This window comes from Panthera onca, chromosome C1 (genome assembly GCF_046562875.1).
Source record: "Panthera onca isolate mPanOnc1 chromosome C1, mPanOnc1 haplotype 2, whole genome shotgun sequence".
In the NCBI taxonomy this organism is placed as follows: domain Eukaryota; kingdom Metazoa; phylum Chordata; class Mammalia; order Carnivora; family Felidae; genus Panthera; species Panthera onca.
The window spans coordinates 206,603,275-206,631,212 of record NC_138346.1 but is presented as its reverse complement, the minus strand read 5'-3'; the positions used below and the strand labels follow the sequence as shown (position 1 = coordinate 206,631,212).

Genomic DNA, 27,938 nt, shown 5'->3' with positions numbered 1-27,938 from the left:
GAGGCCAAGCTGAAGGGCAGCCCAAACGCTCCTCTCTGCCCAGGCAGTCTGAGGTGGGGGATGGGGGGGGCAGCTGAGTGGAGAAGCCTTCCCCTCCTGGCTTTGGGAGGGGTGCGGTGAAAGGATGGGGGTGGGGGGAACGGTAGTCCACAAGCCAGTCCTCCCCACCACCCCTGCCGACACAGTCACCCAGTCCAGATGCCTGAACAACAGCGTCATCCCTGCAAGCTGGTGGGAAACCTCAGACTGCCTCAGTCTGTTCCCTCTTCCTTTCCCACCACGCTGCTCACTGCCTGTCATCCCCACCCTTAGTTCCCTGACCCCATCCTCACTCCACCCCCACCGCCATGGTCCAGGCCCCGTGACTCCGGACCGTCAGCCTTCCCCGTGTCTCCACCTCCACTTCTACCCTCTCAGTTCTGCAGCTCACAGGCAAGGCCACGACCATCCTGCTGTCCTGCCCAAAGCTGCCATCCCGCTCCCACACCAAGTGGCACGGCCACTTCACTTGAGCGTTCGAGGCCCCCTGACACCCGGCCACATCCAGCATTTCCCACTTACGGTCCCGACCTCTGCCAGGCGGGCTGACTCCCCGTTGTTGGAAAAGGCCCAGCCCCCATTCCCAGCCCTCCGTGTCCTCCTCAGAGGCTCTCTGCACCTCTCTGAATCTCCATGCCAGCGTCAAGGGCCACCCCGTCGGAGATGACCGGAACCACTGCTCACTCTGCATCTCTCTGAAACCGCAGCACCGCTTGGCTGTACCACAGTGTTCGGACAGAGTTGGTTATGGATTGTCAGACCTGCCAGGAGCCACAGAGATAATTAAGTCCAAGTGGTTTTCAAACTGGGCTCTGTGGCACCCGAAAGGGGGGCAAGGAGGAGCCTCAAAGACTGTAGGAGGAGCGAGGTCATGAGGGGTGGTCCAGTGCAGAGCATCATTAGCCAGGCTGGCCAGAGAAGGCTCTCTGAGGAAGCAACCTCTGAGCTCACCCCTGAATTGCCAAGGGCCACCTATGTACACATGATTCTAGGAGCAGGATATTCATGCAAAAAGAAAAGCCAGTGCCAAGGTCCTGAGGCAGAAACAAGCCTGCCATCTTTAAAAAAAAAAAAAAAAAAACGACAAAAAGTTCAGGGTGATAGTGACCAAGGGCCAGAGCCATCCATCCAAGGTGAAACTTCCAAAGGCCCATTCCTCGTGGGGAAATGACCTGGTCTAATCCTGCTATTTCAGGAAGGAAAGGAAAACTAAAATGAGTACACCCAGGGATGATTGAGGTCCAGTGGACAAGGGGCGGCAGGGCTGAGACCGGCTCTCAGGTCTCAAGACACTGCCCCAGGCACTATCTGTCACCCCTCGTGGGCAGCACAGGCCTCCCTGGTGTCCACCCCTCATGGCCACTCACCAGCTCCTGGTCCCCACCCCACCCCACCCTGTGCACAGGTGAGAAGCATGAATGAGGTAACGTCTCCCAGGCCTGGGAGCTCCCAGGAGCAAGCAGCCGGCCAAATAAAGGCTTTATTGGATTAGTTAAACATGCATCCTGTGGCCAAGGGCCTCCTGGCACCAGACAGCCTCACAGAGGAAAAAAACAGAGAAGCAGACGATGAAATTAAAAGGCTTTTCATTTCCAGAGCTGAGGCCGACACGTGCAAGTGGGGAAGGCATCTCTCGTGGCTCCTCCCCACCCTCCTCCCAGGACCCCTGCCCCTGCCTCACTGGCCAGGCTCACGACTCCCACGGTGGCACGGGGCCTGCCAGGCAGCCCTCCTGCAGCACTTGGCCGGGGCTCAAGGAACCAGAAGGGACTCGGGGAAGGAAGGACACGTGGCAGGTGTCTGAGAGGTCACGTCGTCCACCCCATGGTCTCAGGGCTGGATCACCTCTACTTCAGAAGCCAGCAGGCCCCAAACCTGGAGAGGGTAGGGCAGGTGAGGGCTGGGGAGAAGGAGACACCTAACAGATCTCATTTCTTAAAGGTGCCTGGAGCCCCAGTTTTCCACGGAAGGGGAGAGGGAACCTCTCTATTTTTCTGCTCCCCCCTCACAGCCTTACTCCAGCCTCCCCAGAGCCTCTGATAGCAGCAAACTCTCTGGGTACAAACACATCCACCCGCACGATATTTTCCCTGCTGTCCCTGGAGAACATCACCTGGTTTCCTTTCAGACCAATCAGGCCACTAAGATATTTTTACGTAAACAAATTTCCCCACCACGATCGATCTGAGAGAGAGAGAGAGAGAGAGAGAGAGAGAAAGAGTGTGTGTGTGTGTGTGTGTGTGTATGTGAAAGTTCGTTAAATGCATGTTCCCAAGGCCAAGGTTATCCCCCTCCTGTCGGTGCTGCCCTTGAGAAAGGGTCTGTGGGAATTGTAAGCACCATAAGGAAACAAGACAGTTTATAGATCACTTCAGAGGAGACCATTTCACTGCTGGCTCTTTTCGATTTTTTTTTTTTTCCAACAAACATCTATTGAGCACTTAGTGTGTACAAGGCAATGCATTAAATATATTTTGTTTCCAAGAGCAAACAAAACAGACCTACCTCCTTTCCTCTGGGAGCTTACATGTCAGGGCTGAGGGACTGGGTGATTCAGTAGATCTATAATCAAATGACCCAGTTCAAGGGGTGCTGGTAAATGAGTCAATGTCAGCCTGCAGGAAGTCTCTGATCGCTGGCTCTCCGATTCTTTCTTTGGACATTCTCATCAAGGATGTAATGATGGAGGAGTCCTGGATCCCAGCAAGCTTGGGGCGTTCGTGCACAGATGTTCACAGAGCAGGTGCTCTGTGCCAGATACTGTTCTAGGCACTGAGGACACACCTGTGAACAAGACAGACCAAAACCTCTCCTCATGGGGCTCACATCCTAGTTGAGGGAGAGAGATAATCAACCAATTGATAAGTAAAAGAAAGAAAATATCAGATTCTGGTAGGCACTGTAGAAAAAGTAAAGTGGGGGCTATAGAGTGCTGGAGGGTGAGGGTTACATTTAAATATGATCAGGGAAGGCCTCACTAACAAGACAAAGGAGAGGATGCAGATCAGGCAAGCCGCCTAACACAGCATTCTTGAAAACGGGGAAGGGGGCGCGTGGGGGACTCAGTTGGTTGAGCGTCCAGCTTCGACTCAGGTCATGATCTCACGGTTCATGGGTTTGGGCCCTGCATCGGGCTCTCAGCTGTCAGTATGGAGCCTGCTTGGGATCCTCTATCTCCCTCTCTCTTGGCCCCTCCCCTGCTCACATGCTCTCTCTCTCTCAAAAATAAATAAACATTTTAAAAAATATAATAAAAAGAAATGGGGGAAGCATGTGCAAAGGTCCTGGGGTGGGAGTGTGCCTGGCATGTTCATGAAGAAGCAAGGCCGGTGTGACTGGACCAGAGTGATAGAGGGACGCGGGGCAGTAGATGAGATCAGAAGGAAAACAAGAAGAGGTCATTGCAGGAATCCACATGGCCAGTGGAGGTGCTCAGTGGGACACGCTAAGGAGTGGTTAAAACATGGGCTCTATCACCAGGTTGCTGGGATCAAGATTCACCTTGCATAGGTTACTTTAACTCTGTGCCTCCGTTTCCTCATCTTAAGACAGGCAGAATAAGAGAATCTCCCTCCTGGGGTGGTGTGAGAATTAAATGAATTAACACTCATGAGAGTGGTCAGTACATAATCAGGCATTTAACTGTCAGCTCCTTACTTTCACAGGAGAGTGCCCTGGCCAACGCCACCTTAACCTGATAGTCAAGGTTCACATCACCGGTGATGTCGTGCGCCCCAATGTGATGGGACAGAGAAGGGCACTTCTCTGTGTATGCTTTCCAGAACCCCATAACTTCAGCCTCGTCATGAGAACAGCAGACAAACCCAAATTAGGGGGCGTTTTACAAAGCATCTGGCCATTACTTCTCAACACTTTCAAGGTCACAAAAAGCAAGGAAAGGCTGAGAAACTGTCACAGACCAGAGGATGTGGAAGAGATGGGACAGCCCATGCAGTGTGTGATCCTAGAACAGCAAAAGGACATTAGCGGAAAAACCGGCAAAACCCTAAGGAAGTCGGGGGCTGGGTGAATCATCAAGTACCAGTGTTGGTCTCTCTGTTTGACAAGCCTATCGCAGTCATGTAAGATGTTAACGACAGGGAAAACGAGATAAGGGGGCAGAAATCTCAGCTCGTAATTAAACAACCCAAGGACCGGACTGGCAACTTTATATTATTTGTTCAACAAACGCCCATAAGAGGGGCATCAGACTGACTCCACCTAATTCTACAGGACCCCCAGGGGAGAAAAAGGGGCCAAGCAAGGACGTGGGGCGTGGGGAGGAGAGGTTCCCTAACAACCCGGGTTCTTCATCCCTGAAAAGGGTGCTGCTTCCCCACTGTGGGAAAGGCTCCAAAAGAGCCCGGAGAACCCCTTGCCCTGGGGACCAGATTCTACCCCATTCAAGGGGGAGGCTGCAGACAACCTGGGCAGCTCCGGTCCCCACCGGAACGTCTCCATCTCTGGTAGATCTCCAAGTCCACTCCAGCCATTTCACGGGCTGGCCCCAGGTCACCCTCTCCTGTCCCGTCCCCGACAGACCCAGCAGCTGGCAGAGGCTAGCTGCTCAAACCCTTTACTGTTGACACATGCACCCATCACTGCACATCATCACTGTCAGCCATTCAACTAAGTCCTGCGCAATATGGCAAAGGGCATGCGAAACAGTTCGGGAGGCAGGGCTTGGAGGGGTCGGATCTCAGCAGCGCCCCCTGGGAAGTGTGTGACCAGTCTGGGGCCCCCTACCCTCTCTGAGCCTGTCTCCTCATCCAAAAGTGGGCAGAGTAGTAGAACATACTTCAGGATCGGTGTAACTGGTCGTTAAAAGAGAACTATAGGGGCGTCTGGGTGGCTCAGTCGGTTGAGCATCCGACTTCGGCTCAGGTCATGATCTTGCAGTTTGTGAGTTCGAGCCCTGCGTCAGGTTTGCTGCTGTTGGCCTGTGAGCACAGAGCCCACTTCGGCTCCTCTGTACCCCCTCTCTCTGCCTCTCCCAAAAATAAATAAATATTTTTTAAAAGATAACTATAATAATTATTCTTATGTGGTAAGCGTTGCACCGGACGCAAAAGGGGCACAAAGTTGAACAGACCTGACCCTGACATCTTCTTGGAGGGAAGTCAGGCATTTAACAGTTAATTATAATACAGGACAGAAGTTCTACTGAAAATGCCTACTCGGTCACAGAGTGCCCAGGCAAGGCCCCCAGCCCCATATCTCAAGGCTTCAAGAAAGGAATTGTAGGATCTCCTCCTCAGAAGTTAAGGATCTTAGCTTAGTGTGGAGTTGAAAACCTGCCAAAGAAGACTGGCGTGTGAAATCTGTAGGCCTTGATTAGAGACAAACTCTTTTTGGCTTTTTAAAAGCACAACAAAAATAAAGATGCCTTCCTCCTCTCCCTTATGCACGTGCCCCGGCAGCCCTGCCTGCCTCGGCTCCTGCGGCAGCTGTGGTCCTGGGGGCATCCCAGATGCCACTCATCTGCTGCCCTCTGCCCTGCTGCTATGCCAGGAAAGGCCTCAGTGGCCCCAGTGATGACTGTCCCCAGCTTGGCCAGCAGGTAACTTCTCAATGCGCCAGGGCCAGGCCGTTTGGAGGCCAACACTGAGTGTAGACAGGCGAACCTGCCTAAATGGCAGAGGGCCAAGCTGGGGGGCCAGGGACTCAGCTGGCTGCCCTGGGCACCAGGAGGAAGTCAGGGGGAGGCACCTGCTGTTGGTGGGGTGCGGAACCGGTGGGCCAGGGCCGGGGATGCCTGGCTCATAAGAATAGCAATTTCTATCACGTGCCTTCTCTGTGCCAGGCAATGTAAAGCGATTTCATTGACTCATTGAATCCTCATGGGATGGAGGACGATTTTTCTCCCCATTTTGTAGATAAAGGAATTGAGGCCCAGAGAGTTGAGAAACTTGGCCATGTCACACAGCTAGTGAGTGGCAGAGCTTGACGTCCAGTTCAGGCCCCCGTTTTAAGCACAACCCGACCCCCAGGGTCTACATAACTCTGACAAAGCAGGCAAGGAGCACTTGACTCTGCCCTGGGCAGTCCTGGGGGGCTTCCCTGAGGTGGCATCATTGGAGCTGGATCTTGCAGGACTCTCTCGGGCGAGACCTGAGGACGTCCAGGTATAGATGGCAAACGGAACACACACAAACATCTTGGTTCCCCCCACCCCTTGAATGCTGAAACAATAGCAAAGAGGCTTCTTTAAATGCTTGAAGATATGAGCCCACAGGATGGGGAGAATGGGGGAGGTGACAACGGCAACAAAATTTTAGGAGCTGAAAAATGAATGGGCAATTGAGGAAAAGGAATCAGGAAGAAAAAAAAATCCCCCGAAGACTCAGGGATTAACCACATAGGTGCCTCTGGAAGTTGGGGTAAAGAGCAGTTCAAATAAAGATTCCTCGAAAGGCTGTTTAAGAAGCTGCTATCACCCCGGACCCCAGACACCTACAGACTGAGGGACACCAGGTACAGCGTACAGGATGGTACTCTCCTGACGACACGGAGGTTCCGCATATACGAGCAGGCTAGATGTCAAGACCTAATCCTCTTGTACCACTCTGCTGACACACTCACACCCTCTAGGCAGACAACCAGAAGAACTTTTTCTGGGAAACATGATGCACCAAGCAGAAAAGACCCAGATCAACCCTAGATGCCAACAGTGGAGGTTTTCCAACCAAATAGCACTGACAGATCACCCTGCGAGGAAGCCCACAGTCCACAAGACCTACCCACGTACTCAGAGCTTCCAATCAGCTCCTACTTTACTATTTTTAAATATGCACAGATACCAAAGGTTTGCCAGGCATCTGAAGAATGCCTTTAACCTGAAAGATAAAAATAAAACAAACAGAAAGCACCAACTTGAAAAAACCTGTCTTAATATCATCATGAGACATGCATAGGTGGAATTAAACTAGGATTCTCATTTTGAAAAAGAGAGAGAGACAAAGCATGAAATAAAAAAGATTTTCACAATGAAAAGTATAATGGAAAAAGGAAAAAGGAAAAATTGGAAAATAAGATTTATCTTTTCCAGAGTGACAGATAAGGGAAAAAAAAGGAGAGAAAATAAAAGAAAATTGGAGAACTTGTCCAGGAGTTCCATCTTCAAATAATAACAATTCTATAAAGAATAGAAAAATGTGTAGGAGAGACAATGTGTAGGAATCATCAATAAAATAGATTGAGAAAATTTGACAGATCAAAAAAATCTTTCTAAATTTCAAGGACTCACATCACAGAGGTTCCAGTGCAATAAATAAAAATAGACCCACACCAAGGCATCTCATCATGAAATGTCACTATCCTGGGACCTCAGGGAAGATTCTCTAAGATTCCAGATTGAAAAGATAAGGAATGAGAACAGTGTCCTTCTCCTGGAACAGGCAATAGAGCAAAACCTTCAAATGTTCTAGAGAAAAATAATTTCCAACCTGCAATTCTATACCTAGCCTAACAGCCAATCAAGGAGGAGGGTAGAATGAAGCCATTTTCAGATGTCCAAAATCTCCAAAACTTAACATCCCATGGATCTTTTGCCAGGAGCTACTGGTGGATGTGCTCCACTGAAACCAAGGAATCAACCAAGAGAAAAGAAGACATGAAATACAGGGAGGTGAGATCCAACACAAGAGAGAGACAGAGGAATCCTCTGGACTGATAGCAAAGGATCCGAGGATGACGCCCGTACAACAGGTGCAGAAAGCAACCCGCCCAGGGGAAGCAGGTCACAGGTTCTGGAAGACTTCTTCAGGAGACGAAACTGATAGGAAATTGATGCATTCAAATGTGTCCAGAGGAGATTCACATTATTGGCCAAGAGTTTGGAGTTTACTTAGTTATGAGTACAAGCAAATAAAGATTTTTTTTAAAAGACAATTGGTAACTCCAGGGAAAACAAAAACTTGCACAGAAAAGGGGGACAGTGATAGCATTATGGGGGGGATAGGAGACCAGAAGAGCAAGGTCGTGGGGCAGGGAGCAAAGAGAGCTAAATCCTCAATTTATGTAGCAAAGGATCAGATAGCTGGGCTTCCACTCTGGCATGGCAATGTGAAGAGCTCTGCAGATATGTTTCCCAGGGAAACTGCTGAAAATTATTTTAAAACAACCATTTAAAGTCTGTGGAAATGGTCCTAAGGGCACACAGCAAATGAAGAAACATCCATTTAAGAAAACCTAATAAAACTCTATAAAAGCAGCAAGAGTCTGCAGCATTTGAACTATGATCTGCTTCCTCCTTCTCTCTCAGCTCAGCATTATGAAGACGCCACTCCAGATGGGTGTAGTCAATAGCACAGGGCTCTCTCTGTCCCGGCTTCTGGTGGGAGACCTACAGTATCTTCCAGGAAGGGCAGAATATCAGTATATCTCATCCTGCCTCAGCTTACTGTTGCAGAGACTAAGTCTAGGTGCGTGCAGCTAGGAGGTGGGGGCTCCCCTCTTCTTCCCAGCCCCGACCAGGGGGATCAGAGCTCTGCCTTGTGCCCTGCATGCTGGGGCCCTAATCACCCTCATCTTGGCTCATTCATAAGGCAGAATTTCCATGCCAGGAGAAGCAAACTGAGAAGACCAGAGGCCACAGCCAGCCCCTACTCCATCAAGTGCCCAGCTCCTAAAGGAGGGATGTCACTCACGAGAGGAGAGTGCCACTATTTCCACACTGAGTTCCAGAGACCTGGCTCAGAGACCTTGCCCAAAGGGAGAAACAGACCACAAATAGTTGCAAAACTTATCTCTGAAGCGCTGAATTCGTTTGCAAACACGGTCTGGGGAAGATAAAGTTTAAGTACGCTATCAAAACCAATAGAGATTGCTGTGAAAAACACAAGAGGAGACCAGTGGGTTCATCTGACATCTCAGTGATACCATAAACTGACCAGTTTATCAGAGAGAACCATGGAAGGAGACAGATAAAAAGAGCCCTCTTCGGATCAGAACAAAATCTCGAACAATGACCTCAAAAATTATATCCTCAAAGGAGACTGGAATGGTTATCATATATTATTTAAGAAGTTCAATTTCCATCAAAAAAATTTACAAGTTATACATAGAAACAAGAGATTTTGGCCCACACACAAGAAAACAAACTGTCTGTGAGAGTAACCAGATGTCAGATTTAATAAAGAATTCTAAGTAGCTATTATAAATATTTTCAAATAACTAGAGAAAGCCATGCTTAAAGAACTAAAAGAAGATATGGTGACACTGTCTCATCAAATAGAGAGCATAAAAAAGGGGGCAGAATTATTTTTTAATGGAAATTCTGGAGCTGAAAAGTACAATAATCAAAATGAAAATTTCACTAGAAGGGCTCAACAGTTGATTTGAACTGGCAGAAGAAATAACTAGCAGACTTGAAGATATATTGATAGAGATAATGCAATCCAAAGAACAGACAGAAAAAAGCACAAAAGAAGACGAATTTAGGGAAATGGGGAACTCTATTAAGTCCACCAATGCGTGTATAATGGGAGTACCAGAAACAGAAGAGACAAAGACATGAGCAGAAAAAAATTCAAGTAATGGCTGAAAACATCCCAAAGTATGAAAAACTTTAATCTGTAGATTCAAGAAGTTCAAAAAACTCCAAGAAGGATAAATGCAAAGTAGGAAAAAATGCTGAAAATCAAAGAGGAGGAAATCTCCAAGACAGTGAGAGAAAAGTGATCACTTACAAGGGAACTCAGTAAGATTAAGACTGACTTCTCAACAGAAACAATGGGGCTAGAAGGCAGTTGGGAAAACATATTTAAAGTGCTTAAAAATACTGCCAGTCAAAAGCCCTATATCCAGAAAAACTATCTTTCAAAAAAGAAGAAATAAAGACAACCCCAGTATTACCAAAGCAGAAAGAGAAATCACAAGATTATAGACCAAATACATTCTCTGAATATAAATGCAAAATCCTCAATAAAATGCTAGCAAACCAAATCCATCAATGTGTAAAAAGAATTATACACCATGATTAAGTGAGATGACGTAACCCAGGAGTGCAAGATTGGTTTAACATCTAAAAATCAGGGGTACCTGGATGGCTCAGTTAAGCCTCTGACTTTGGCTCAGGTCATGATCTCACAGTTTGTGAGTTTGAGCCCTGCATCAGGCTCTGTGCTGACAGCTCAGAGCCTGGAGCCTGCTTGGGATTCTGTGTCTCCCTCTCTCTCTGCCCCTCCCCCACTTGCGCTTGTGCTCTCTCTCTCTCTCTCAAAAATAAACATTTAAAAATTTTTTTAAAAACATTTGAAAATCAATTAATGTCATACATCATATCAATAGAAATTTGTAAAGTCACATTATTACTTCAATAAACACAGAAAAGGCACTTGACAAAATCCAACACCCTCTCGTGATTAAAAAAAAAAAAAAAAAACACTCAACAAACTAGGAATAGAAGGAAATCTTTCAACTCGATGAAGGGCATCTATGAAAACTCCACAATTAATATCATATTTAATGGTGAAATACCAGATTCCTAGTCTCCTAAAATTGGGAGCAAGACAAAGATATTCACTCTCACCACTTCTATTCAACAGTGTGCTGGAGGTCTCAGCCAGGGCACTTAGACAAGGAAAAGAAAGAAGCAAAATACCTCTATTTACAGATGATATGATCATATATATACATAGATAGATATAGATATAGATATAGATATAGATATAGATATATATTCTACTCCTGAAATCATTATCGCACTATATGCTAACTTGGGTGTAAATAAATAAATAAGAATAAAATAAAATAAAATAAAATAAAATAAAATAAAATAAAAGAATAGAAAAAATTAGAGAAAACCTAAGAAAAACACAAGACATGGTATGTTTATGGACTATAAAACTTAATATTATTAAGATGGCAATATCTCCCAAACTGATCTACAGACTCATTAATATAGGCAAAGGATCTGAATAGTCATTTCTCCAAAGAAAACATACAAATGTCCAAAAACACTTGAAAATATGATCAACGATATTAGTCATCATGGAAATGCAAACCAAAACTTCAGTGTGATGGCATTTCACACCCACTAGGACAGCTATTACCAAACAGGCAGATAATGACAAGCGCTGATGAGGATATGGAAAAATTGGAAATCTCAAACACTGCTCATGGGAATGTAAAATGATGCGACCACTCTAGAAGAGAATCTCAAAAGTTTAAACTATTGTCCTATGACCCAGCAATTCTGTTCCTAGGTATAACATACTCAACAGAAATGAAAACTTATGTCCACACAAAAATTTGTACACAAATATTCACAGCAGCATTATTCATAATAACTAAAAGGGAGAAAGAACCCAAATGTCCATCAACTGACGAATGGACAAACAAAATGTGGTATATCATCTAATGGAACATAATTGGCTACAAAAAGGAACAAAGGACTGACCCATGCTACAACGTGGATGAACCTTGAAAACATTACGCTAAGCGAAAGAAGCCAGACACAAAAGGCCACATGCTGTATGACCCATTTATGTGAAACGTCCAGAATAGAGAAAACAGAGACAGAGAGTAGATTTGTGGCTGTTTAGGACTAGAAGCGATGGGGCAAACCTTGACTGTGTGGCACCTGCAAACCTCTTTTCTGGCAAGGAGTTCACAGTAGCTTTTCTCAGGGTGCCTAGGAGGGAGTCAAGACCAGCTCTCCTCATGTCACACATGGGTAGACTGAGGCAACCTATAGTAAAAAGACCCTCCACGAGCAGCCGCCTGGAGCCCAGGGTCCTGACCCTCAGTCCTCCCCTGGATGCGGTGAGGCTGGCTTCGCCTCCTGGTCCACTCGGGCCCCCTCTTATCCACATTTGAGATCCAGCGTGATGATGCCACTACCGGGAAGTCCTCTCCATGTCTGCTTTATTTTTAGATGCTGTAAGACTATTGGGGAAGAAGAAAAAAATCCATTTTCCTGTTCAGAAACATGGACCTCCCTTTGATCACGCCACCTCCCCTGTCACAAAAGGGCCACTGTGCCTTCTCCTTCGCAATCCTGTTGCTCCAGGACCGGACTTGCACCCCTCTCCTCCAGGTGCCCGGCGCTGCCCGCTCTCCAGCTCATCTCAGACCCCACTCCTTCCCACCCCCCTCCACCACACAGAACAGCCTGGAAGCCATCCTGTTCCTCCTCCCTCAGGGCCTCCGCACATGCTGTTCCTCCTGCCTGGAAGACCCTTCCCTCCTGTCTCCCTTGTGACTAAGCCCAGCTTCCTTTAGAACTGAACCTGAGGGGCGTCTGGGTGGCTCAGTCAGTTAAGCAGCCGACTTCAGCTCAGGTCATGATCTTGCGGTCTGAGAGTTCGAGCCCCATGTCATGCTCTGTGCTGACAGCTCAGAGCCTGGAGCCTGCTTCGGATTGTGTCTTCTTCTCTCTCTGCCCCTCCCCTGCTTGCTCTTTGGCTCTCTTTCTCTCAAAAATAATAAACATTAAAAAAAAAAAAAAGAACTGAACTTGAATGTCAGACTGGATCAGGCTCCTTGATCCTCGTGCCCAAGGCATCCTGAACTTTTCTTTCATAACGCGTTACACACATTTATAATGACTCAAGAATTTATAAAAATTTTCAAATGCCTTGTCAATTATGTATAATCATTTAATCCCGGGGCGCCTGGGTGGCTCAGTAGGTTAAGCGTCCGACTTTGCTCAGGTCATGATCTTGCAGTTCATGATTTCGAGCCCCACATCAGGCTCTGTGCTGACAGCTCGGAGCCTGGAGCCCGCTTGGGATTCTGTGTCTCCTTCTCTCTCCGCCCCTCCCCCGCTCAAGCTGTCTCTGTCTCAAAAATAAACACTTAAAAAATTTTTTTAATAATTTCACCCTGCTAGAAAGCTTCCTAACGATAAGCCCTGTGTCCTCCTTGTTCCCAGTTGTCCCCAGTGCCTAGCAGAGTTCCTAGAACTTAGTAGGTGCCCAATTAACATTTGTTGACTGGCTGACCTAGTAAGGCAACGGAAAGCTCCCACTTGAGTGCCCGTATGTTACTCTGTCCTGTCCTCACTACTGAGGTGGCATTGGTTGCCCCTATTTTGCAGAGGAGAAAACAAAAATCAAAACCCTGTAGCTCGGAGAGGTGATGGAACTTGCCCAAGGTCACACCGGGCCGGAGGAAGTGAGAGGGCTGGATGGACACCCAGGCTTCTTCCCTCCGGGTGGCAAGGGAACACCCACTCCCCCTCCAAAACTCCCTCTAGTTAAGGTTGTTAGGGACAGGTCATGATGACAGTCTCTGCCACTGGGGGCAGCCCAGACCTGCCCCAGGCTCCAAACAGAGTAAAATCAGCCCAGCTCTTCTGAGGACCCAGTTGCTGTGGGGCCTCCTGCACGTTGTCACCCACCCGGTCCAGGCGCCCAGAGCCCAACCGAGGCAGGTAAATCAAGGGCGACCACGGCGCCTCGGCGCCCTCTAGTGGTGGCAGGAGAGAGCGGCTGTGGGGAGAGAGGAGGACGGGAGGGAGGGTAGGTGGCCGGGAAGGGGGAGGGGAGAGGGGAGAAGAGAAGGAGAGACAGTTGAGGCTAAGGAACAGGAGCCAGAGGAGACCGGCAGGGCATTTGTCTTGGCTCCAGAGCCCCCCTCCCCCTGCAACCGTCTCTCCGCCAGTTGCCCCTCTGGATTTCTGCCCCCCAGCTCAGCCCAGGCCCTGGGGCTGACCCCCCCTCGAAACCCCCACAGTCACAGGGACGAAGGCCCCAGGTCTACCCAGCCTCCCCCAATGCCTCCCCCCAAATCCCAGCAGCTGCAGTTGCCATGGTACCAGCACCCCCACCCCACCCCCACCCTGACACAGAAGGAGAGTCCTGAACGTGCACGGAGCCAGCTCATTTCCCGCCCCCCACTTCGGGGTAATTAGTGCAAATTAAATTTCACACCCCTTCTCCTGAGCAGTCAGAGCTCCCCGGAACGGATGCCCACGATTCATGGGGGGAACATAACTCTCCTCGCAGCGTGCAGACGTGAAAGAACATTTTTCAGCCGTTGAGTTCTCGCGCTTCCCCCAAGTCGCCCAGGCCGGGCTCCGACACACGTGCACGTGCTGCTCCGGGGTGGGGGCGAACCCAAGAGACGGTGGGAGGGGGGGACCGGAGCCCCATTCCCGGCCGCACCCCTCACCCAGACTTTCCTCTCTCTGGCTCTAAAACCACAAGGATGGGCCAACTCACGGTAGAAAGGAAAGCGAGGGATCAGCAAGGCCTCAGAAACGCAAATGCGCATGCACATTCACAGGCCTGCTTCCTTCTGCCACCTGTGCCCTCCCAGAGGGCCCCAGAGTTCAGAGCCCCCACCCCCACCCCCACCCTCGCCTGGTTTAAGGCTCTGTCCGCTCCCCTTCTAGGCCTTTTGGCTAAGATGAAGTGTAAGGCTCTGTCCACTGTCAAATTCTCTTAACAAGGGGCCCACATTTCATTTCGCACTCATTTCTGTCAATTTTGTAGCCAGGCCTCCTCCCTGTGTGCCTTCATTTGCACGTAAGTATCTGGATAAGCCCACAAACACAGCACAAATAATCCCACTCCACGCTTTTCAGGTGCTTCCTACACTTTAACCCCGTTTAATCCTTGCAACAGCCCATTGAGGTCACTGTTTCATACAGTGCTCCTTGAACTTCTGGGACTTTCAAGTCCGGGGATCGTGTGAAAAGGTGGGTTCCGAGTCAGCGGGTCCGGGGTAGGGCCTGTGACTCTGCATTTATAGGAAGGTTCCAGGGGAGGCCGATACCACCGGAGGGTCATTTGAGAGGCAAGGGCATAGTCAAGGCTGGAGGGCCTGTCCCCCGGCCGCTTCAGGCTGCAACGGGCTCCCATCGGCCCCCTTCTCTGGAACGCTGCCCTCAGCCAACCCAAGCTGCCTCACCGGAAAATGCCACGAGATTATTTCCTCCTCCAGGTGAAGGGTTGGGGACACACAGCCAGGGACTGACTGGCAAGATCTTGCCTCCTTCCCTGGGGTGGGCCAATATCATACCAGCTGCGGATGAACCCGCCTCTCAGCTTGGTGCCTGGCCACCTCCAGTGCTACCTGCTTCCCTCACTCCCTTACAGACTCTCCCAAAATAAGTCACTTGCGTAAGAATGCCTGTCTGGAGGCTTCTAAGGGCACCCTCCCCAGCCAGGGAGATAACTGGTTTTTTCCTCATTTTATTGATGAACAGATTGGCCAAGGGGTTAACTTGCCCGGGATGCATAAGCGACAGACTGAAAATTCAAACAGGCAGCCAGGTTCCACGACATGATGCTGCCTCAGGATGCGTGTATACACCGTAAACCCACATTTGCACTCACATACATACACTCTTGTGAATGCACCTGTTCGTGTATCTATGCGCATAGCGTATTCTGCATGATATTGACACCCCAGTGCACATACACGGATATTGCTTCCTTCTAACATCTACTCACACACGTGCACCTACCCATGATGTCTACCTCCCCAAAGACACAGATGTGCAGATTCGTTCATTCGCTCAGTGAGCAAATGAATTATTTCACATGTACCTGGACATCGGTCCATCAGATCCTGGCTCAGCCATTACCACCTCCCAGAGCTCTCCCTGTCTCTCTGAGATTAGGTCTGGAGTGCCTTCTCCCAGCTCCCTCAGCTGCCATCCTCACCCCTGTTCACAGGCCTGTCTCCCCAGCTGGTCTGAGGGCTCCCCTAGAGTGGGACACCTGGTACAAGGAGGGGACTATAGCAGGCACTCAGTACATCTTCACTGAAGTGAACTTCACTGGCTCTGCCATTTACCAGTCATCTGGCGTCAGAGGAGTCTCTTCCGTTTCTGGAACTCAGTTTCCTCGCTTCCCAGGGAGGGGACACCGTGGGGACCTGTAGTGGATGGGCCCCTGTCCGGTCTCAAGGAAGGCACTAAAGATCTCCTCAAGGAAAGAAAGGGACATTGAGAAAAAATTTGAGGGAAGATGAGGATTTAGGCAGGAGAAGAGGGAAAAGGAGATCTCCAGGCAAATGGAACAGCGTGTGCAAAGGCTCAGAGGTAAGGGAATGTGGCTTTTTCAAGAAGAAACTCATTTAAAGGAGAAACGCATATGTCCTCAGTGCGGTGGGGAGAATTCTCCATGAGGAGGCAAGACTGATGCTGAGGGGCCACTGTTTGGATTTTATCTTGGGAGCAGTGAAGAACCATTGAAAATGTTAACGATGACATCTGACCTGAGTTTTTCCAAGGGCACCCAGACTGCTATGAAGAGACTAAGCTAAGGCAGTGGGGGGAGGGAGGGGCAAGGGCAGGGGGGCAGGAATGGAAGTAGGGGGACCATTTTTCAAGTTTATTTATTTACTTTGAGAGAGAACAGAGAGAGCGTGAACACACGCATGCAAGAGCAGGAGAGGGGCAGAGAGAGAGGGAGAGAGAGAATCCCAAACAGGCTCCACACTGTCAGTGCAGAACTCGCCTCGGGGCTCGAACTCACAAACCGTGAGATCGTGACCTGCGCTGAGATCAAGAGTCGGATGCTTAACCGGCTGGGCCCCCCCAGGCGCCCCAGCCAGGTGCAGGATGATGGTCACTCAGACCCAGGTGGAATCCAGTAGAACCAGAGAGAAGTGGATAGTTTGGAGGTATTTAGAAGGTAGCACCAAGAGGCCCAGCACCAGCTTAGATACGGAAATGCAGGGAGAAGGAACCCGGCCTCAGACAGACCCCCCCCATTCTCCCTCCTCACACGCACCCCTGCCCCAGCCACCCCCACCAGAAGCCAGGGAGCCATTCCCTTTACTTGCCTCTGGTCCGCCTTTACTGGCCACAATCAGTTCCGTACGTGCTCAGAGCCAACCTGGTCACAAGGCTGTTGCCGCGGCCTGCTGGTCCTTCAAGGCCTTGGAACTCTTGTCCTTTCCAGCCCCCTCAACAGGCTGGGCTCCTCCAGGCGGGGCTTCCCCGCAGCACTCAAAACAAAGACACCGGTCCAGCCACACTGGTCTAAGTGCCCGCCCCGCCCCCCAGCCGCAGCAGAAAGAGCCCTGAACTGAAAGTTCCTGCTCTCACGCTGCCACTCACTTGCCGGGCGGCCCTGAGAAAGTTGCTCTTCCTCTCTGGTTTCCAATTTCTCCATCTGTCAATGAGAGGATGGGGTGCAATGATCCCTAAGGTTCTGACCAATCAGAGCCCCAGATAGATCTCCTAGGTTACGATGATTGGTCCCCGACGGAGCACATCGCCCAAGCTGAGCCAATGAGAGTCCATCCTGGGACTTTGACTGAAATTATTATACTAAGCATCTCACTTCCTGCTGAGGTTGCTGGCTGGCAGCATCTGAACCTAGAGATACCAGGTACCCCTGGGAAGAGATCCTGCCTGGGAACCAAGCCGATACTTATCCCTAAGGGCATGGTTCAAGCACCTGGATCCAGCCATGCCTGAAATCAGTTACATAGACCAATAAAATTCCCTTTTTGCCTAAGCCCATCTGAACTGCACTTCTGATGCCTATCTCCGATGGAGTCTTGACCGGTATAAGTCTTTCCACTTGTATATATTATATCATAGTTAGTGCTTTTTCCTGTGATTCACTTGGGATGCTTTTCCTGCTCTCATCTAATTCCCTCAATCCTCGTATCCTTGAATGTAGCTGAGGTGCCTCCTCCTCCAAGAAGCCTTTCCTCGCCACCCTGGTCCATGCTGTTACTTCTACATCTGGCATTTCCCCAAAAACGTTTCTCAACACTAATCCTTTAAAAATCCCACTTAATGAGAAGGATTGTATGGCCAAACAAGCTTGGGAAACATTGCATATGCTATATCCTCCTTTTGAAGGATTCGCTGCACTGAGCCTATTAAGAATGTTGAGTTTGGGGTGCCTGGGTGGCTCAGCCAGTTAAGTGTCTGACTCTTGATTTCCGCTCAGGTCATGATCTCACGGTCAGTGGGATCGAGCCCCATGACAGGTTCTGCACTGACAGTACACTGTCTGCTTAAGATTCCCGCCCATCCCATCTCCCTCTGCCTCTCTCCCCCACTCATGCGCTCTCTCTCTCGCTCTCGCTCTCTCTCTCTCAAATTAAAAAAAAAAAAAGAATTCTGAGTTCTAATGTGAAGAAGTCAACTCATTTTGTGTTTCACAAACTTATTTCCTCATAAAGCCTCTTCTTTTATTTTCTGGGATACCTAATAACATCTTGCAGGACAGGGTTCCAGGGTCTCACTGAGTAAACACCACTTCAACTTCCATTGGTTCAGGCTCTGTGCCCTTCAGGGGCTTTTCACATCAATTTCCCTAGTGCTTAGTAAATGCCCACTGTGTGCCAGGCCCAGCACAAGTGGCTGGGGATGCCTTAATGAGTCAGTCTCTTCCCAGACTGGCAGGAGCCCGCAGGTTGAGGGGCAGTCGTGACTTTACTGCCTGAGTCTGACCAGGGCCCACCAGTGCTGTGTGGCCTTGAGCAAGTCATTTCTTCCCCTCTCTGCCTCAGTTTCTCCATCTGTAAAATGAGAGGGTGAGATGTCATGGTCCCTAAGGATCTGGCCACCTGGAGCGCCAAACTCCCCAGGCTGCAGTGATTGGTTCCAGGGTGGGCACATGACTCAAGGTGAGCCAATGAGAGTCCATTCTGGCGCCCTGGGTCCCTCCAGGAAGTCGGTCGCCATGAAATCACAAGGCAACTATGGATTTGAGTGCATGAGTGCATTCTTAAGAGGAGGGAAAGGTCCATAGCCCTCAATACATTCCCCATTCCTCCATGGCCCAAAGGAGGTTTATAAATGCTGGCAGAAATGAAAATTCAGTAACAGGCACTGGACCCGTCGGGTGAGGAAATGGAGACCTTGTGAGAGGGCAGAAGATTAAGACTCAGAGTGAATGAACTTGTTCAAGCCCTTCGAATGCTTTTGTGTTCACCAGGCCGAGGTGGTTTTGATCGCCTGGCGCGCGAAGGCTTTGTCTCTGATGAATTCCAAAGACTCTACTTAATGAGCTGTGTGCCTTCAGGCAAGTTACTTCCCCTCTCTGCACCTCAGTTTCCTCATCGTGTAAAATGAGGACGCTTTCAGGTCTGATCTCACAGGGGAGGATTAAACGAGATCATGCAGGTGAAGTTCTTAGCCCAGGGATGGACCCAGAAGAAACATTAAATAAAGGTTAGCTGGTGCCGAAACGGCGTGCGTGGTGAAAAACAGAAGGACAACAGCTGGGGTTCATCCTCCCCATGGCCCCCATTCTAAGATGGCTCCTCATGATGCCCACTTCCTGGCTTCGTGTCCTTGTGTAATCCCCTCCCCTTGAATGTGCCGTGGACCTGGCGACTTGCTTCTAACACAGAAAATGCAACAGAAGTACTACGGAGTGTTGCTTTCAGAATTAGGGGACACAAGACTCTGGCCTCTGTGTTGCTTGCCCCTCTCGGGCTCCCTCCCGTGCCCGCTCTGATGGAAGCCAGCTGCCATGTTGTGAGCTGGCCTGTGGTGAGGCTCACATGGCAAGGAACAGAAAGCGAGGAACCGAGGGCCTGAATCCAACAGCCCCCAAGGAGCTGAATTCTGCCCACACAAGTGAGCCCGGAAGCAGGTCCTTTCTCTGCTGAGCCTTCAGAGGATACAGCCCAAGCCGACACTTTCCTTACAAGCTCAGGAGGGACCCTGAGCCAGAGGACCCAGCAAAGCCCCCCTAGATTCCTCACCCACAGAAATTGTGAGATACTGTTTGGGACGCCTGGGTGGCTCACTTCGGCTCAGGTCATGATCTTGCGGTTCGTGGGTTCGAGCCCCGTGCTGGGCTCTGTGCTGACAGCTCAGAGCCTGGAGTCTGCTTCGGATTCTGTGTCTGCCCCCTCCCTCACTCGTGCTCTATCTCTCTGTCTCTCAAAGAGGAATCAACGTTTAAAAAAATTCTTTTTTAACTTAAAGGTTGTCATTTAAAGCCACTAACTTTGGGGGTAATTTGTTACACAGTAACAGATAACTACTATCTATCTGGTGAGAGATAACTGACACACGTAACGAAAAAGGGGGGACCTTTTTTAGCTCACTGAACTGAAAAGTCCAGGAGTAGAGTCTGCTTCAGGTATGGCCGGATCCAAAAGCTCAAATGTCAGCAGGACTCTGTCTTAGCTTGGGTTTCTGTGAGGACAGGCCTGAGACAAGGACCTGGACACCTGGTGGTGTTTGGGAGGGGATTACGGGAAAACAAGAATGAGAGAGAGAGAGGAAGGGAGAGAGAGGGAGGAGATTGAGACCAAGGAAAAGGAAAGGGGAGAAAGGGTGTGTTTCCACACTTGCTATGATAAGTAACACGGGCTGGGCTCCTCTGGAATCTCTGAGAATCAGGCTGCCTCCCAGCGTTGTCCTTCTGGAGAGCGGGAGCCGGGGGCATTTACCTAGCAGCTCCTCACTACATGGGCTGACAGTGGCCCGCAGGGTATTGACCTCCCAGAGTGGCAAAGCCACCCCTGTTCTCTGGCTGGGCGGGCTCCTCAGCTCCAGAGATGCTTGAGGTGGACCCTGACAGCTGTCTCCTCCACCCCTCAGCTTCCCCCCCCCCGCCCCCCCCCATGAGATGCCTCTAGGGTCAGGCAGCCTCTTCCGGAGTGGCAGCGACAGTGACAAGGACAGTCCTGGACTCTCCTCCTACAGCTCAGCAACCCCTGGGGAAAGAGTTTATCTTTCCCGATAGTTCCAGCAAAAGTCTTAGGAGAGGGTTTCATTGGACAGGAAGGATCCCATGCTCACCCCTGAACCAATCACTGAGTCAGCTGGCTAGGGGTCTTGACCTATCCTTGAAGCCATGGACTAGGGGTAGTGCCTCCACTGAAATTTCAGGAAGTTGAAGAAGAAGAAATGAACACTGTCAGGAAAACAGACTGACATCTGTGAAGTCTACATGAGTCTGACTCACATTAGTGGGTTATGAGATCAATTTTCATAATTAATAACTAGCATTTTTTAATGTAGTAAAACAGGAGTTCTCAAACTTTAGCCGCATCAGAACCATCCAGAAGGCTTGTTGAAACAGTTTGCTAGGCACTACCCACCCCCCCCCCCGACCCCCCGCAGTTTCTGATTCAGCTGGTCCGGGATGGGGCCCAAGAAATTGCATTTCTAACAAGTTCTCAGGTGATATTGGTACTGCTGGTCCAGGGACCCCACTCTGAGAACCACTGGGATCGAAGCTATCAGAGGGCACTGCTTGTAACAAGGCTAAGTTCTGTCCCAGTGACATGTGTATGCGGACACAGGGTCACCACGTAAAAAGCAATTCTTACTGAGATCTTCCCAGCACAATTAAGTAATTGGCCGGAAGTCGTACAGCTGTCAGGTAAGAGCACAGGGGCTGGAAGGCAGGTCTCACGGGCTTGGAACCACCGTGCTCAACAAATTGCTGCTGCACCACGCACAGCAACTCAGGATTTGGGCCAGTTGTCAAGCTGTGTTTACCACCTGAAGAAGGTAAGGTACAAAATAAGTTGTTGTAACAGAGCCCAAAAGACACCGGCTTCAATAAGATAAAAGGTTACTTCGGTCTCATATGACAGTCCGGAGGTACATGTCCGGGGCAGCTCTTCCAGCCTCCCCCTGCGGCTTCCATACTGGGATCCAAAGGTCTTCCAGCAGCAGGAAGTTAAGAAGAAGAAAGGGTAAGTATACTCCGTCCTTGAAAGGGCACACCCAGAAATTGCCTGGGGCACTTTCATTCACATCCCATTGGCTAGATCCCAGTCACATGGTCAGATTGACAGCAATGGAGGCTGGGAAATGTAGTCTTGAGCTGGGGGACTGCAATCAGGGAGTAGGGGCGGGTAAGGACAACTGGCAGAGGCTACAACACCAGGTAGTGTGGCCCGAGGTGCCCGACAGAGGCACCAAGGGGGAAGGAGTGCAGCTCCTAGGAGGACCCCGTCCCCTGCAGAGGACAGGATGATGGCCCAGCCTCAATCCCCAGAGACAGGGTCCAGCCACCTTCTCCAGCCCCCAGCTGTGGATCTAACGCTAAACCGCTCCCCCAGACCATTCTAACTTGGCTTAATAGTTTCTAAAAGGTTTCTACAGACAGCCTATTTCCCAGTTTATTACATCGTGTCAAGCAGAGCTTCCAATTTTAAGCTTCAAAGTTTATTTACTTAGAAAATGTTTGCTTTATCAAAAAGGATGCCGTGTGGATATTAGTAAAGCCATGTACCTCCACCCAACAAAATAATCTCTCTGGTTGAAAGGGAGTGAGCCTGTTAGACTTTATGCCTGAGCTTATTTTTACCGGCCCTGCTGCTGAACTTCACCCCCTCCCCATTTCATTTCCAACCACAGATGCTTCTTTTTCTAATCTTTCAAAGAAACAAAAAAAAAAAAAAAGCAGTGACTCATAAACAAGAACAGATTTCTCTTGCTTGCAGAAAAGGTAAATTGCTGGCGGAAATAAATTTGCAGATGCTAGAATTTCACAGAAAGGAGCTCATTGGTGGAGCTGGTTAGGATACCCTGCCCTGCTCCTGCCTTCCCATCGGTATCTCTAACCCCGCCCCCATCTTTCCTAGGGAACCAAGCTGGGTGCCGTTGGGGCCTGGCTGGGCCCGGGTGTTGGGCGTGACCAGAAGGTAGGCTCCGCCTTTGAGAATCACTCCCCTGTTTATCTCCCGCTTTGTCCCAGTTCCTGGGCCTGGGATTGGGCCTGGGCTGGGGGGGTGGGGGGAGAGGGGGTGGGGGTGCCTGAAGTGCAGGACTGGGGCATTCCAGCTCTGCACAGTACACTGACCTCGATTTATGTGGGTTACTCCCAGCCTGTGGACCTGTCGCCTGATGAGGAGGCCTGTGGCACCTGCCCGGGGCCCGTGGGAGGTGGTTCCTCATTCAGGCAGACTGTGGGACCCAGGTCAGCAGGAGACAGGCTCAGATGCCAGAGCATCCTCCTTCTAGGAGCGAAGGCCCTGGGATAGGTTCTGGAAACTTCCCTCTCTGTCACAGAATTCATGGCAGAGGGGCCAGGGGTGCAGACTGCCGTTTCCCTAGCAACTGCTGTGTGCTGTCGCGGTGCCAGACCTCCACAGGCATCTCCCCCAGTCCTCACGGCCACCCTGGGAAGCTAGTGTACCCATTTTACAGACAAGGAAACTGAGGCACAGGGGAGTGGAGGAAAAGCCACTTGTCCACACTCATGTGCCCTCTAGGGACAGATCAGAGATGCAAACAGACCCTGCAACTGGTCTCATATTTCTTCAGACCTCCCTTCTCTCTCCCCCTCTCTGTCTCCCTCTCCCGCCCATTCCTCCCCACCCCCACTTCACTCCTCTCCTGGAATCCTGACTTCCTCCCCCTCTCCACTGCTCTTTTCACACTAAGCAGAGAATCCAAGGGAGAACATGAGAACATTTTCCCAAAGAAAACAAATGCAGAGGAGCCAGAAGTGGGGGGTAGGAGCATCTCTGAGCCCACTAGGAAAAACTCAGCTCCCAGCAGAGGCAAAGGGTCCCTCCCCAACTCCCACCAACTCCCAGGGACAAGTTAGATTTGCAGTGGCCAGACCACTGACCTAGAACCACCTTGGCAAGTAGTTTTTTGAATTATTTTTAATGTTTTGGGTTGTTTTTTTTTTTTTTTGAGAGAGAGAGAGAGAGAGAGAGAGAGAAGAAAAGAGAGAGCACTTGCAAGTGGGAGAGGAGCAGAGAGAGGAGAGAGAATCCCAAGCAGGCTCCACTCTGTCAAGCACCCAGCCAGACGTGGGGCTCAAACTCATGAACGGTGAGACCATGACCTGAGCCAAAATCAAGAATTGGACACTTAACTGACTGAGCCACCCAGGCGCTCCTTGGCAATTAAATTTTTAAATGTTTAACATCCCTACACTTCCCTCCCATGCCCCAAACCTTCTCTATTGGTCATTTGTTATTTTAAGCTTCTTATTTCTAGGAAAGCCCCTCCACCCACTGCCTTCGCAGAAGGGGTTAATCATTTACACTGTAGCGTGAGGAAGTCTTTGATCCTTCCCTGGAAGAGGCCGCTACTGGGAGAGGTTAGCCCCAGGGAGATCCATGGGCTCTTATGATGTCCGCTCTTTTCCAGCAGCCAGATGGACCCCAGGCTGCATCATCTCCGAACTCTCCAGGGCTGAAAGGTGCCAGATGTGGCCAATAGCCATCCCAGATCAGGTCAGGTGCCTCCCCACACTAATTCTTTGCATAGCAAAGGCCTGACTGAGGTCCCCACAGGCAGCAGATGGTGAGCCAACTTCTGCGTTGCCATGGCAGCCCTGAAATGGGGGTGAGGAGACCATGCTGTGTCTTATGCCCTAGATTACATGAGGGCACATGGGTGGATGGATATGAGCTTCCACTGTTATTGCTCCCTCCCCAACCCCATCAGGTGGCTGCAGGAGTCTCCAGCAAGATGGGGCAGAGGCTGGGGACCCAGGACCCAGATGCCAACGGACCTAGGTTCCAGGCTACCTAGCTCCTTACTCCCTGGCGAGAGCAGGGCCAGCCGTAAGGTCAAGTGCAACCAAGGGGCTTCCAGGAGCCCACAACCCCCCTGCGTGGAGGCTCAAGGACCTGTTACAGGTAAGAGCCTCAAAGACAGCAGGGGTCCCAGAGGCAAAAGATCTTTGGCGGCCAAAGATTAAGGGGCATTTGGCCAAGAGCAGACCCCAGGGCCTGCCTTCACCATTTCTATTTGGTAGGAGACGCAGTGCCGAGGTCTCTGCGTGGTACCAGCCTCCAGGGCAGGACCCAGCCTGGGGTGATCCACCTCCCCCGACCCTCTACAGACAGTTCCCACCCCCTGGGCCTGTCTGCGCTGTGGGAGGAGGATCTAAGCCAAGCTAGTGGGACACACACATAGCACTGAAACTCGAAGCCCTTCCTTCCCCAGCCCACCCCCAGAGCCAGCCCTGGTTCTGAGGACCAGCCCCTGCGCATTCACAACATGTACGGCAAATGGTGTGATCACGATGTGTACACACATGTGCACACACACACGACGTGCGCACACTCTGATCACACACAGTGCACACAGTGGGGGTAGTAAATGCTCAGGGTGTCAGCCCATCGTGCCCCGGTCCCAAGGGCTCCCTTACCCACCAGTGCATGCACACATGCTGTGGGTGACTTACACGCACAACCCGTGCCCAGGGGACCCACACATCGGACAGAAGAGTCTACCCGCCACGTGCTCAGGGAGCACACAGAACAAATACAGCACGCATGTGAACAACCTCTGCACACATACGCAGCACCCTCAAGCCCCTCGGGGCCAGCCCAGGGAAGGGACAGAAAGAGGCAGGGGAACCCCTTGCCTCCTCCCTGGAGACAAGCTGAGACCTGGAGGGTCAGGCACAGAGACAGGTTGAGGCCTGGGGAATTTCTGACTCAGCATCTGTGCGGGCCCCTGCAGACAATGAGATCAGGGACCAGTTCCCCGGAGAGGACCCAGGAGGGAGTGTCTGGGCTGCAGCCAGGCCGGGCAGCCCTGTAATCATCGGGGACAGAGGTGGGGCTGGAGGACAGCCCCAGGGAGGTTCCCTGAGCCTGGCTGAGGCCTGAGGTGGGGCAGTCTCCAAACTGCCTAGCTCCTTCCTTCTGTCTGTCACACCCATGGGGCAGGAGCCTTAGGTAGTGGGTAAAGAGGTGTGGGAGGTGGGGGGTGGGTGGCGAAAGCTGAGCAAAAAGCCCCAGGATGGAGACCCAGAGGCCTGAGTTCTAGGCCTGGCTCTGCTTCTGCACAAACGGGCCTTGCCTCGGTTTCCCCATGCATACCCAGGGCAATAACCGAGGCCCTGCTGTCGTCTGTGCTCATACGGAGGCCTGTGTCACGTGGGTCACTAGCCACCTCAACATCCTGACCCCACAACGCACGGTGCTGCAGGATCAGGGGCCCGGTCCCCTCTCTCTGGGGCCTTGCCTGCACCAGTACTGGACCGGCTCATGGGAGAGGCCGGTGAGAGGCTTCACCACCCAGGGAGGGCCTGCTCCTTCCATGGCTTATGCGGGACAGGCTGCAGGGTCTAACTCGGTCTGGTCTTTTGAGCCACCTACCCCAGAACACAAGGCCATGACCACCTTCGCACCAGGGAAAGCGCTCCAGGCTGTAGGTCAGAATGTGTAGGTCGCAGCCACAGGCTGCTGTGTGACCTTGAGCAAGCCCCACCCTGGGTCTCAGATTCCCTGTCTTTGATCTGAGGAATCTGACTTAGAACTGCTCTCCAAGGGACATCCGGTTCTGAGTCTCCCCGTCCCCAAGAGCAGCTCCCTGAAACTGAGACCCCCCCCCCCCGAGCACCCTCTGGGGCAGTCACCAGCTCAAGCCCTTCGTGCCCACAACCTCAGCGATGAGGAAGAGGCTAGTCAGAGCCCCAATTTACAGATCTGGACACGGCAGCTTGGAAAGGACCAAGGTCACACCCCCCCAGCAAGTGGTGGAACCAGGATTCAATGCCACATTCTCTGACTTCAGACCTGAAACTCCTGGAAACTAGACCCTGGCACGGTTTCTCTCAGTGTATGACATGTATTAACTCCATCCACGGGACAACCCCAAAGATGGGTTCTGTGATCAGCTAGGTTTTACTGAAAACAGAGCCTTCCCTGTGGAGTAGCTTGCCCAAACCCTCGCAGCTAGAAAGTGGGAAAGCTGGAATCTGAAGCGAGAAGGACAGTCTCCGTCTGGAGCCTAAGGTCTCCAGCGTCTCACTAAACCCTCCTGACGAGAGCAACACACAGTCCCCAGCAGAGGTTAGGTGGTGGATCGAGGCCACGCTTTTTCCACTGACCATGTGTATCAGTTATCAGCTGATGCGTATCAGTAATGCTGAGTAACAACCACAAAACCTCCAATGCACACAACAGGACACACGTGTTTCCTCTCACCTGTCTGCAAGTCAGCGGGGTGGTTCCCCGGCTCCGGGCCGGGCTCACCTGGTCTCAGCTTGCCTCGCCCGTGTGTCTGCCCACAACTGGACGCTGAGCTGACTGGCTGGTATAGCATGGTCTCACTCTCACCCGCCAGACGATCAGCGGGCCGTCAGCTGGGATGACAGAAGTGACTGGGCCACGTATCTCTCAACTTCCAGCAGCCTAGCCCACAGTTGCCGGCATGGCTGTCGCGAGGGTCGGGGAGAGGGAGAGAATGTGAGCGAGGGGAAGGGAAAGACAGGCAGAGAGAGGGGCGAAGCTACGGCCCTCTGTTGCCTGCTTCTCCACTTTGCATTAGCCAAATCCTCGGGACAGCCAGACTCATGGGCTGGGGACACAGACCCCGCCTCCCAAAGGGAGAAGCTGCAAAGTCATTTGCAGACAGCATGATTACAGAGAAAAGGGAAGAACGGGGCACACTTTTGCAATCAATCTACCTCACTGCATATATGCTTCCCACTTTCAATTTTTCACATCCGCTCGTTCTATCAGAGTCATAGAAAGACAGAGCTGGGACGGGGAGGCTTAGAGATCAGCTCGTCCCCAGTCACCCATTCTGCAGATGCGGAGCCTGAGGCCCCGAGAGGGAAAGAAAGGTGCCAGGGGTTGCTGCCCGAGGCTCTTTCCTGTGGCTCAGGGAGGAGCGCAGACTGGCAGCCTTCTCGTGCCTCTTAGCTGCTGGTGCCCTTGCTACAATCCCACGGAGCGGGCGCTTGGCACTTAGCACCCAGGAAGCTGGTTCTCATCTCAGCCCCCACCCCCTCCTGCTATCCAGACTGAACACTCCGTATTTATATGAGTCACACCAAGCCCTGACATTTGTGTAATTGTCTTCCGTGTACCAAGTGCCTTCACCCATTACTCAGTCCCCGCCATCACCCTAAAGGGAGGGCAAAAAGCAATAACAACAACCACCCTTAGCATTTACCGAGCACATTCTAGGGCGCACACATTGTTCTAGAGGCTTGACATCTATTAGCTCATTTGATGCTCACACCAACCCCTGACGAAGGTATGATTGTCATCCCAGATGACAGAAGGAGAGAGCGAGG

The 27,938-nt window shown here is 51.0% G+C and overlaps 1 long non-coding RNA gene across 2 annotated transcripts in view; it reads right to left on the bottom strand.

The window, feature by feature from the left end:
- LOC132672534 (uncharacterized) overlaps positions 1 to 14,314 on the bottom strand; it is a 42,324-nt gene extending 28,010 nt beyond the window's left edge. For both annotated transcript variants that reach the window (XR_013557122.2, XR_013557123.2), the window contains exons 1-2: positions 13,917 to 14,314; positions 2,545 to 2,823 (exon numbers count right to left, since the gene is read on the bottom strand). This is a non-coding gene — a long non-coding RNA (uncharacterized LOC132672534). The remainder of the gene's footprint in view (positions 1 to 2,544; positions 2,824 to 13,916) is intronic.
- Positions 14,315 to 27,938: the final 13,624 nt, after the last annotated feature.